Raw genomic sequence first — 11,765 nt, forward strand, 5'->3', positions numbered from 1 at the left:
TTTTAAAGTTCAAGCTATTGGTGTCCAGCTTTGTTTCATTTTGTTTCCTTTTGTTCTGCCACTTTTTTGCTATCTCTTTTCTTTCCTTCTTTTTGTTTTTCTTTCTAACCAAGGAATTTTTTTTTTTAATTGAGATTCATAGACAGTAGGCCACTCTTTACTTAGAATGAGATATCCTAGCTCTTTATTCACTAAAAGTGAGCTATTATACAACCACACACATACCACCATTTACTTTTATTCTATTTCTATCTAACAGAGACTATCTTGCTTCACATTCAAACATTTCTTTTATTGAACTTAAAGATGCAGGGGACAAAACATGCTTCTTGTCAAGTGAAAGTAAATACACAAGCACACACATAGACTAGCTTACTTATTTTAAAAGAAATTTGAATCTGTTTGAACTAAATGAACACTTTAACAAGACATCAATCAAAAGTATTTCTCAACAGCAAAAGTTAAGTATAGATACAACCTATTGGTTTGCATTTCTTTTGTTCTTCTTTTCTGCTGTGCCCCTTTTTGAGTCTTGATGCATAGTATCTTCAATTGGTGGTTAACTCCCAGACTTAATTCCTTGCTACTTTTTCTGATTCAACAGGTTAACTCTGGGCAAACTTTTGTGTCTTTGCCAAAGGTTATGAAATTGAGACTAAACAAAAATAGTTAAGTTGTTGAATGATCTGTTTGATTGCTTGGAACTAGCAATGTGCAGGAAGTTAGAATGAAATTTTAAATGAAGTTTTGGTGGAACACCAAACTTAGCATCCTGCATTCTCCCTTAGATTGTTTTTGGTGTGCAACACCAAACTTAGCTCCTTGCATACCAATTATTCAACATTTTTATTGAAAAGGCTATGAAAAGAAAACTACCTCAGGTTGGGTTGCCTCCCAACAAGCGCTCTTTTAATGTCACTAGCTTGACATCTTGTTCTTTGATCATGGAGGTTGAAAATCATAGTGTCTCAGCTTTTCTCCTCTTACTGTGAACTTTCTTCCGGTCTCCTCTTTGATGATCTCTAAGTGTTCAAGTGAAAGGACCCGGTTCACAGTGTAATATTCAAATAATTGTGGAGACATCTTCATTGGTTGTGTGTTTAACACTAATTTATCCCCTGGTGAAAAGCCTTCGGTGGGGATTTTCTTGTTTTTCCACCCTTTTGGCCTCTTCTTCTTCTCTTATTTCTTAAGAGATGATTCATGCCTTGGTGGTTCTTTATCTGGAATGTTGAGGTTCTCATCTGGGGGTTTTGGATCTAGTTCCTCCTTGATTTCTTTGGTCTGTTGCACCATCTCTACTTCTTTCAAGCATGGATGTAGAAGTCTTGGAGTTAACTCATTGAATGCCTCCTTCAAGCTTTGATCCTTGGCCTTATCCTTCATACAATCTTCTTCTTGAGTAGGCTCATGCAGGATTTTAAAAACATGGAATGCTAGGTGCTTATCATGCACTCTTAACAACAATTCTCCTTTTTCAACATCTATCAATGCTCTGCCCGTAGCAAGAAAAGGCCTCCCCAAGATGATGGGAGTGTTAGGGTCTTCCTCCATATCCAGGATGACAAAATCAACTGGGAGAAGAAATTTTCCCACTTTTACCAGCACATTCTCTACAACTCCAAGTGCTTGTTGAATGGACTTGTCAGCCATTTGAAGAGTTATTCGAGTGGGTTTCAGCTCAAAAATTTTAAGCTTCCTCATAAGAGATAGAGGCATCAAGTTTATACTTGCACCAAGGTCACAGAATGATTTCTCAATAGTTATGTTTCCTATGGTACAAGATATATAAAACCTTCCAGGATCATCCTTCTTCTCTGGTAGACCTCTTTGGAGAATAGCACTACACTCCATTGTCATTTCAATAATCTGTCCTTCCTTCAAGGGTCTTTTCTTTGTTAGCACTTCTTTCATAAATTTAGCATATAATGGCATCTGTTCAAGTGCTTCTAAGAAAGGAATATTGATGCTGAGTGTCTTGAATATGTTCAGGAACTTTGAGTATTGCTTATCCTCGTTTTCTTTTTTGAATCTTTGAGGATATGGAAGTTTGGGGATATATGGCTTCATCCCTTCCTTCTTTTCTTGTAGTTGTGTTTCAGGGATGTCCTTATCTCTCTTTGAGCTTTTTGCATTCTTGGTCTTTCTATCCTCTTCACTTCTCTCTTCTGTCTCTTCTTGTGGAACTTCTCTGTTGTGTTCTTCTTGATTGATGGCTTCCTTCTCCCTAGTCTTTTCACTTCCCACTATGATTGCTTTGCACTCCTCCCACTTTGTAGCTTTTCCTTTGTCCTTTGGATTGGAGATTGTATCACTTGGGAGAACATTGGTTGGCCGTTCAGCTTGTTTGGCCAATTGTCCCACTTGTCGTTCAAGGCTCTTCATGGTGGCTTCATTTCTCTCTTGCATTTTGACCAAGCTTTGAGTGGACTGAGCAATTGCTTGTATGGCTACCTCAAGACTTGAAATTCTACTTTCATGATGGTCTATTGGTGGTATGATGGGGGTGGAATGTGGTTGTTGGAAGTTATTTGTAGGGGTAGTGTGGTAGTTTTGGGGGTTAGATGTTGGTGCGGAAATGCTATTTTGATGAGTTTGTGGATTGTGGTGGGGTGGTTGATATGTATTTTGTGGTTTCTTGTATTGATTATTATTAGTGTTTTGCTGGTCGTGGTTTGAGTAAGTTGTGTTTTTTGAGTTGTTTTGGTTTGAGTTTTTCTGCCACGGTTGCTGGCTGTGGGTGTGGTTATCTCCCCATCTGAGATTTGGATGGTTCTTCCAGGATGGATTGTGGGTGTCACCATAGACTTCATTTTGGCCGGAGCTTTGGTTATGCACATATTGAGGTTGCTCCTGCTGCTGATCTTCTTGGTTTTCTTCATTTTGCCCCCATTTGGTTGATGGTTGGCTTGTATTCACTGTTGCAACTTGCAAGCTATCAATCTTTTTGGCCATCTGCTAAAATTGTTATTGAATCTGCTCCTGCATTATCTTGTTTTGAGCTAGGAGGATGTCAACCCCTTCCATTTCTAACACTCCTTTCCTTAGTGATGGTTGGCGTTGTCTCTGATGGCCAAAGAAATATTGGTTGTTAGCCACCATGTCAATAAGATTTTGAGCTTCTTCTGCTGTTTTCATCAGTTGCAATGATCCTCCAGCTGAGTGGTCAAGTGATTCTTGAGCCTTTAGAGTGAGTCCTTCATAGAAGTTCTGTAGCTTGTCCCACTCAGTGAACATTTCTGGTGGACATTTCCTCAGCAGAGCCTTGTATCTTTCCCATGCTTCATACAGATTTTCAGCATCCAATTGCGTGAATGTTTGCACCTCAGTCTTCAGCCTGATGACTCTTTGAGGTGGATAGAATTTGGCTAGAAATTTAGTTATCAAGTCATCCCAACTAGTGATGCTTCCTTGGGGAAAAGTTTCAAGCCATTGTGCGGCCTTGTCCCTTAATGAGAACGGGAACAGCAGAAGCTTGTAAGTTTCAGGATTCACACCATTGGACTTGACAGTGTCACAAATCCTTAAGAAGGTAGATAGATGTTGATTTGGATCCTCCAATGGTCCTCCCCCAAATGAGCAGTTGTTTTGGACCAATGTAATGAGTTGTGGCTTCAATTCAAAGTTATTTGCATTGACATTAGGGGTGAGAATGCTGCTTCCACAATGTCTAGCATTTGCAAAGGTGTATGAAGCCAATACTCTCCTTTGGGGTTGACCATTGTCGTTGGCCACTCCCACTTGTGGATTTGTTGGATTTTCTTCCATTTCTTGGTTTTCTTCTCAACCTCCAAAATGTTTCAGGATCAAAAGGTGTAGATTCATTGCTTTTTCCTCCTGACATAAACACAGAACCAGGAACTAAAATTAAGCACTCTATTGCTAGAGTGAAGTTAGTGTTAACTTAAGCAAAAATTCAAACAGTTAGTGGGTTAGTCAAAATTAGAGAAAAATAAAGAAAAAGTGCTTGATCTAGATCACCACCTCACTTAATCATTGTCAATCTAATCAATCCCCGGCAACGGCGCCAAAAACATGATGAGTATTTTGGTGAAAAATAAATTTCTCCCAAAACACACAAATCTAACCGGCAAGTGTACCGGGTCATATCAAGTAATAAAAACTCACGGGAGTGAGGTCGATCCCACAGGGATTGAAGGATTGAGCAATTTTAGCTTAGTGGTTAATTTAGTCAAGCGAATCAAGATTTGGTTGAGTGTTTTGTGATTTGCAGAAATTAAATTGCATGGAAGTAAAGAGAACAGGGAATTAAAGTGCTGAATCTTAAAGAACAAGAAATTAAATAGCAGAAACTTAGAATGCAAGAAATGTAAATTGCGGAATCTTAAAGTGCAAGAAATGTAAACGGCTGGAATTGTAAAGGGGATTGGGACTTGGATTTGCAGAAATTAAACAAGGAAAAGTAAATTTGCATCAAACAAAAGAATGAAAGAAGGTTTGGGTTGAATCGGATCTTGAAGCAGTAAAGTAAATGAACATTAAAAGCAAGAAACAAAATGTAAATTAGGAATTCAGATCTCAGGGCCCAGAGACTAGAAAACCAAGTCTAGATCTCAATGCCTTCCTAGATCCAACAAGAACAATTGCAAGGAAAGTAGATGGGAAGCAAGTAACAGAAACGGAAATTCAATTGCAGTAAATAAACAGAGAGATCCAAGGATGAGATTGAAACAGAATTCCTTCAATTCTTCAACCCAAGATCCAAGACAAGTGTAATTAAAATTGAAAGCAATAAAACTGAGAGGAAGAGAAGTGAATTCTCCTTCCCCAAGACAAAGAAATTAAAGATCACTCAATATCCAAAGCTCTCCGAAAACTATTATGAAAATTCCCAAAAGAAAGCTCTCTAAAAGAAAAGCTCCCAAAGAACTTGAATTCTATCCTATTTATACACTTGCTTCCAATGATCTTCAAGCCTTGAGTTGGGCCTTTGTTCTTGGTGGAATTGGGTTGAAAGAGGCCTTGGTTAATTGCTCTTGGAGTTTGAAGAGGAACCAAAACGAACCAATTGAACCGGGTTGGAGTTTTGCAAAAGTTGGACCAAAAGTTTGAGCAAAAGTTAGGGGTCTAACTTTTGCTCCAACTTTTCATATCAGCTAACACCACTTTGCTGATACTCACGTTGGTGCCAAAGTTAGGGGTCTAACTTTGGCCCCAACGTTGGCTTTACCTTGTGCACTTGTGGCGTCAACGTTAGCCACCAAGTTAGGGGGCTAACGTTGGCGCAAACTTTTGCTCCTCCCCTTGTGATTTTCATGTGCCAACGTTAGCCACCAAGTTAGGGGGCTAACGTTGGCGCAAACTTTTGGTGCCCAGGGAGGTTTTCTTCATGCCAACGTTAGCCTCAAAGTTAGGGGGCTAACGTTGGCGCAAAATTTTGGTGCCCAGGGGTGAATTTCATGTGCCAACGTTAGCCACCAAGTTAGGGGGCTAACGTTGGTGCAAACTTTTGGTACCCAGGGAGTGATTTTCAAGTTCCAACGTTAGCCTCCAAGTTAGGGGGCTAACGTTGGGGCTAACTTTTCACCCAAAAGTTTGTGCAAAAGTTTGAGGCTAACTTTAGGTCCAACTTTTTGCTTCTTGGTTCATTTTCATTTATTCCCTTGTCTTCTCTTTACTCCTAGCTATTCCTTCTTGCTTCAACCTTTCTCCAAGCTTTCTTCACCTATCATTAATCAACCAAACACATCAAAGCTATGCTCATAATCATAAGATATCCATTCTATCATAATATGCAACAATTATAGTATAAAACCTCATGAAATAGCATGAATTCATACATGGTTGATTAAATCAAAGGAAACATGAAAATCTACCCAATTGGCTTGCTTGTAGCTCAAGAAAGTGCATAATTCTAATGAAAACAAAAGAAAAAGACTAGTTAAAATAGGCTAAGATGACTTGTCATCACAACACCAAACTTAAAACTTGCTTGTCCCTAAGCAAGAAAAGATTTATTGAGAAGAAAGAATGAAATGGAAGAGGATGTTCATGCTAGCAGAGTATTACTGATAGTTCATGGGGTTTTGTGTGGATATGTAAATACTCACTTCTTACTGACTCCTAGGCCTAGAAAGTCTCCTTCAAGCTTCAAGTAACATACTGCTATGACCTCTCATTATTCCTTTATCCTTGGCTATTACTTTGTTTATAAGCTTTATTTGAGTGTCATGTGTAGCAAGTTCATTTTCTTTTCTTTATACTTGACACATTATTCACCATAGACACTTGGCTCACATTCCTTCTTAAAACATTGATGCCCAGCACCTCTTTGGGTTACTAAATGCCTTGTAGTTAGGTTGCTCTTGATAGTGGACTTTCAGCTGATGATCCCGGATTAGTTAACCCAAGTCACCGAGTGTTGATGCACTCCTAAGAGCTTACTAATCCAAGCAGATCCTAGTACAAAGACACCACAGGCATATATTTTAAAGTTCAAGCTATTGGTGTCCAGCTTTGTTTCTTTTTGTTTCCTTTTGTTCTGCCACTTTTTTGCTATCTCTTTTCTTTCCTTCTTTTTGTTTTTCTTTCTAACCAAGGAATTTTTTTTTTTAATTGAGATTCATAGACAGTAGGCCACTCTTTACTTAGAATGAGATATCCTAGCTCTTTATTCACTAAAAGTGAGCTATTATACAACCACACACATACCACCATTTACTTTTATTCTATTTCTATCTAACAGAGACTATCTTGCTTCACATTCAAACATTTCTTTTATTGAACTTAAAGATGCAGGGGACAAAACATGCTTCTTGTCAAGTGAAAGTAAACACACAAGCACACACATAGACTAGCTTACTTATTTTAAAAGAAATTTGAATCTGTTTGAACTAAATGAACACTTTAACAAGACATCAATCAAAAGTATTTCTCAACAGCAAAAGTTAAGTATAGATACAACCTATTGGTTTGCATTTCTTTTGTTCTTCTTTTCTGCTGTGCCCCTTTTTGAGTCTTGATGCATAGTATCTTCAATTGGTGGTTAACTCCCAGACTTAATTCCTTGCTACTTTTTCTGATTCAACAGGTTAACTCTGGGCAAACTTTTGTGTCTTTGCCAAAGGTTATGAAATTGAGACTAAACAAAAATAGTTAAGTTGTTGAATGATCTGTTTGATTGCTTGGAACTAGCAATGTGCAGGAAGTTAGAATGAAATTTTAAATGAAGTTTTGGTGGAACACCAAACTTAGCATCCTGCATTCTCCCTTAGATTGTTTTTGGTGTGCAACACCAAACTTAGCTCCTTGCATACCAATTATTCAACATTTTTATTGAAAAGGCTATGAAAAGAAAACTACCTCAGGTTGGGTTGCCTCCCAACAAGCGCTCTTTTAATGTCACTAGCTTGACATCTTGTTCTTTGATCATGGAGGTTGAAAATCATAGTGTCTCAGCTTTTCTCTTCTTACTGTGAACTTTCTTTTGGTCTCCTCTTTGATGATCTCTAAGTGTTCAAGTGAAAGAACCCGGTTCACAGTGTAATATTCAAATAATTATGGAGACATCTTCATTGGTTGTGTGTTTAACACTAATTTATCCCCTGGTGAAAAGCCTTCAGTGGAGATTTTCTTGTTTTTCCACCCTTTTGGCCTCTTCTTCTTCTCTTCTTTCTTAAGAGATGATTCATGCCTTGGTGGTTCTTTATCTGGAATGTTGAGGTTCGCATCTGGGGGTTTTGGATCTAGTTCCTCCTTGATTTCTTTGGTCTGTTGCACCATCTCTACTTCTTTCAAGCATGGATGTAGAAGTCTTGGAGTTAACTCATTGAATGCCTCCTTCAAGCTTTGATCCTTGGCCTTATCCTTCATACAATCTTCTTCTTGAGTAGGCTCATGCAGGATTTTAAAAACATGGAATGCTAGGTGCTCATCATGCACTCTTAACAACAATTCTCCTTTTTCAACATCTATCAATGCTCTGCCCGTAGCAAGAAAAGGCCTCCCCAAGATGATGGGAGTGTTAGGGTCTTCCTCCATATCCAGGATGACAAAATCAACTGGGAGAAGAAATTTTCCCACTTTTACCAGCACATTCTCTACAACTCCAAGTGCTTGTTGAATGGACTTGTTAGCCATTTGAAGAGTTATTCGAGTGGGTTTCAGCTCAAAAATTTTAAGCTTCCTCATAAGAGATAGAGGCATCAAGTTTATACTTGCACCAAGGTCACAGAATGATTTCTCAATAGTTATGTTTCCTATGGTACAAGATATATAAAACCTTCCAGGATCATCCTTCTTCTCTGGTAGACCTCTTTGGAGAATAGCACTACACTCCATTGTCATTTCAATAATCTGTCCTTCCTTCAAGGGTCTTTTCTTTGTTAGCACTTCTTTCATAAATTTAGCATATAATGGCATCTGTTCAAGTGCTTCTAAGAAAGGAATATTGATGCTGAGTGTCTTGAATATGTTTAGGAACTTTGAGTATTGCTTATCCTCGTTTTCTTTTTTGAATCTTTGAGGATATGGAAGTTTGGGGATATATGGCTTCATCCCTTCCTTCTTTTCTTGTAGTTGTGTTTCAGGGATGTCCTTATCTCTCTTTGAGCTTTTTGCATTCTTGGTCTTTCTATCCTCTTCACTTCTCTCTTCTGTCTCTTCTTGTGGAACTTCTCTGTTGTGTTCTTCTTGATTGATGGCTTCCTTCTCCCTAGTCTTTTCACTTCCCACTATGATTGCTTTGCACTCCTCCCACTTTGTAGCTTTTCCTTTGTCCTTTGGATTGGAGATTGTATCACTTGGGAGAACATTGGTTGGCCGTTCAGCTTGTTTGGCCAATTGTCCCACTTGTCGTTCAAGGCTCTTCATGGTGGCTTCATTTCTCTCTTGCATTTTGACCAAGCTTTGAGTGGACTGAGCAATTGCTTGTATGGCTACCTCAAGACTTGAAATTCTACTTTCATGATGGTCTATTGGTGGTATGATGGGGGTGGAATGTGGTTGCTGGAAGTTATTTGTAGGGGTAGTGTGGTAGTTTTGGGGGTTAGATGTTGGTGCGGAAATGCTATTTTGATGAGTTTGTGGATTGTGGTGGGGTGGTTGATATGTATTTTGTGGTTTCTTGTATTGATTATTATTAGTGTTTTGCTGGTCGTGGTTTGAGTAAGTTGTGTTTTTTGAGTTGTTTTGGTTTGAGTTTTTCTGCCACGGTTGCTGGCTGTGGGTGTGGTTATCTCCCCATCTGAGATTTGGATGGTTCTTCCAGGATGGATTGTGGGTGTCACCATAGACTTCATTTTGGCCGGAGCTTTGGTTATGCACATATTGAGGTTGCGCCTGCTGCTGATCTTCTTGGTTTTCTTCATTTTGCCCCCATTTGGTTGATGGTTGGCTTGTATTCACTGTTGCAACTTGCAAGCTATCAATCTTTTTGGCCATCTGCTCAAATTGTTGTTGAATCTGCTCCTGCATTATCTTGTTTTGAGCTAGGAGGATGTCAACCCCTTCCATTTCTAACACTCCTTTCCTTAGTGATGGTTGGCGTTGTCTCTGATGGCCAAAGAAATATTGGTTGTTAGCCACCATGTCAATAAGATTTTGAGCTTCTTCTACTGTTTTCATCAGTTGCAATGATCCTCCAGCTGAGTGGTCAAGTGATTCTTGAGCCTTTAGAGTGAGTCCTTCATAGAAGTTCTGTAGCTTGTCCCACTCAGTGAACATTTCTGGTGGACATTTCCTCAGCAGAGCCTTGTATCTTTCCCATGCTTCATACAGATTTTCAGCATCCAATTGCGTGAATGTTTGCACCTCAGTCTTCAGCCTGATGACTCTTTGAGGTGGATAGAATTTGGCTAGAAATTTAGTTATCAAGTCATCCCAACTAGTGATGCTTCCTTGGGGAAAAGTTTCAAGCCATTGTGCGGCCTTGTCCCTTAATGAGAACGGGAACAGCAGAAGCTTGTAAGTTTCAGGATTCACACCATTGGACTTGACAGTGTCACAAATCCTTAAGAAGGTAGATAGATGTTGATTTGGATCCTCCAATGGTCCTCCCCCAAACGAGCAGTTGTTTTGGACCAATGTAATGAGTTGTGGCTTCAATTCAAAGTTATTTGCATTGACATTAGGGGTGAGAATGCTGCTTCCACAATGTCTAGCATTTGCAAAGGTGTATGAAGCCAATACTCTCCTTTGGGGTTGACCATTGTCGTTGGCCACTCCCACTTGTGGATTTGTTGGATTTTCTTCCATTTCTTGGTTTTCTTCTCAACCTCCAAAATGTTTCAGGATCAAAAGGTGTAGATTCATTGCTTTTTCCTCTTGACATAAACACAGAACCAGGAACTAAAATTAAGCACTCTATTGCTAGAGTGAAGTTAGTGTTAACTTAAGCAAAAATTCAAACAGTTAGTGGGTTAGTCAAAATTAGAGAAAAATAAAGAAAAAGTGCTTGATCTAGATCACCACCTCACTTAATCATTGTCAATCTAATCAATCCCCGGCAACGGCGCCAAAAACTTGATGAGTATTTTGGTGAAAAATAAATTTCTCCCAAAACACACAAATCTAACCGGCAAGTGTACCGGGTCGTATCAAGTAATAAAAACTCACGGGAGTGAGGTCGATCCCACAGGGATTGAAGGATTGAGCAATTTTAGCTTAGTGGTTAATTTAGTCAAGCGAATCAAGATTTGGTTGAGTGTTTTGTGATTTGCAGAAATTAAATTGCATGGAAGTAAAGAGAACAGGGAATTAAAGTGCTGAATCTTAAAGAACAAGAAATTAAATAGCAGAAACTTAGAATGCAAGAAATGTAAATTGCGGAATCTTAAAGTGCAAGAAATGTAAACGGCTGGAATTGTAAAGGGGATTGGGACTTGGATTTGCAGAAATTAAACAAGGAAAAGTAAATTTGCATCAAACAAAAGAATGAAAGAAGGTTTGGGTTGAATCGGATCTTGAAGCAGTAAAGTAAATGAACATTAAAAGCAAGAAACAAAATGTAAATTAGGAATTCAGATCTCAGGGCCCAGAGACTAGAAAACCAAGTCTAGATCTCAATGCCTTCCTAGATCCAACAAGAACAATTGCAAGGGAATTGTAAATTGCAAGGAAAGTAGATGAGAAGCAAGTAACAGAAACGGAAATTCAATTGCAGTAAATAAACAGAGAGATCCAAGGATGAGATTGAAATAGAATTCCTTCAATTCTTCAACCCAAGATCCAAGACAAGTGTAATTGAAATTGAAAGCAATAAAACTGAGAGGAAGAGAAGTGAATTCTCCTTCCCCAAGACAAAGAAATTAAAGATCACTCAATATCCAAAGCTCTCCGAAAACTATTATGAAAATTCCCAAAAGAAAGCTCTCTAAAAGAAAAGCTCCCAAAGAACTTGAATTCTATCCTATTTATACACTTTCTTCCAATGATCTTCAAGCCTTCAGTTGGGCCTTTGTTCTTGGTGGAATTGGGTTGAAAGAGGCCTTGGTTAATTGCTCTTGGAGTTTGAAGAGGAACCAAAACGAACCAATTGAACCGGGTTGGAGTTTTGCAAAAGTTGGACCAAAAGTTTGAGCAAAAGTTAGGGGTCTAACTTTTGCTCCAACTTTTCATATCAGCTAACACCACTTTGCTGATACTCACGTTGGTGCCAAAGTTAGGGGTCTAACTTTGGCCCCAACGTTGGCTTTACCTTGTGCACTTGTGGCGCCAACGTTAGCCACCAAGTTAGGGGGCTAACGTTGGCGCAAACTTTTGCTCCTCCCCTTGTGATTTTCATGTGCCAACGTTAGCCACCAAGT

Source organism: Arachis ipaensis, chromosome B5 (genome assembly GCF_059453495.1).
Source record: "Arachis ipaensis isolate K30076 ecotype BB chromosome B5, ASM5945349v1, whole genome shotgun sequence".
NCBI classification, from domain to species: Eukaryota; Viridiplantae; Streptophyta; class Magnoliopsida; order Fabales; family Fabaceae; genus Arachis; species Arachis ipaensis.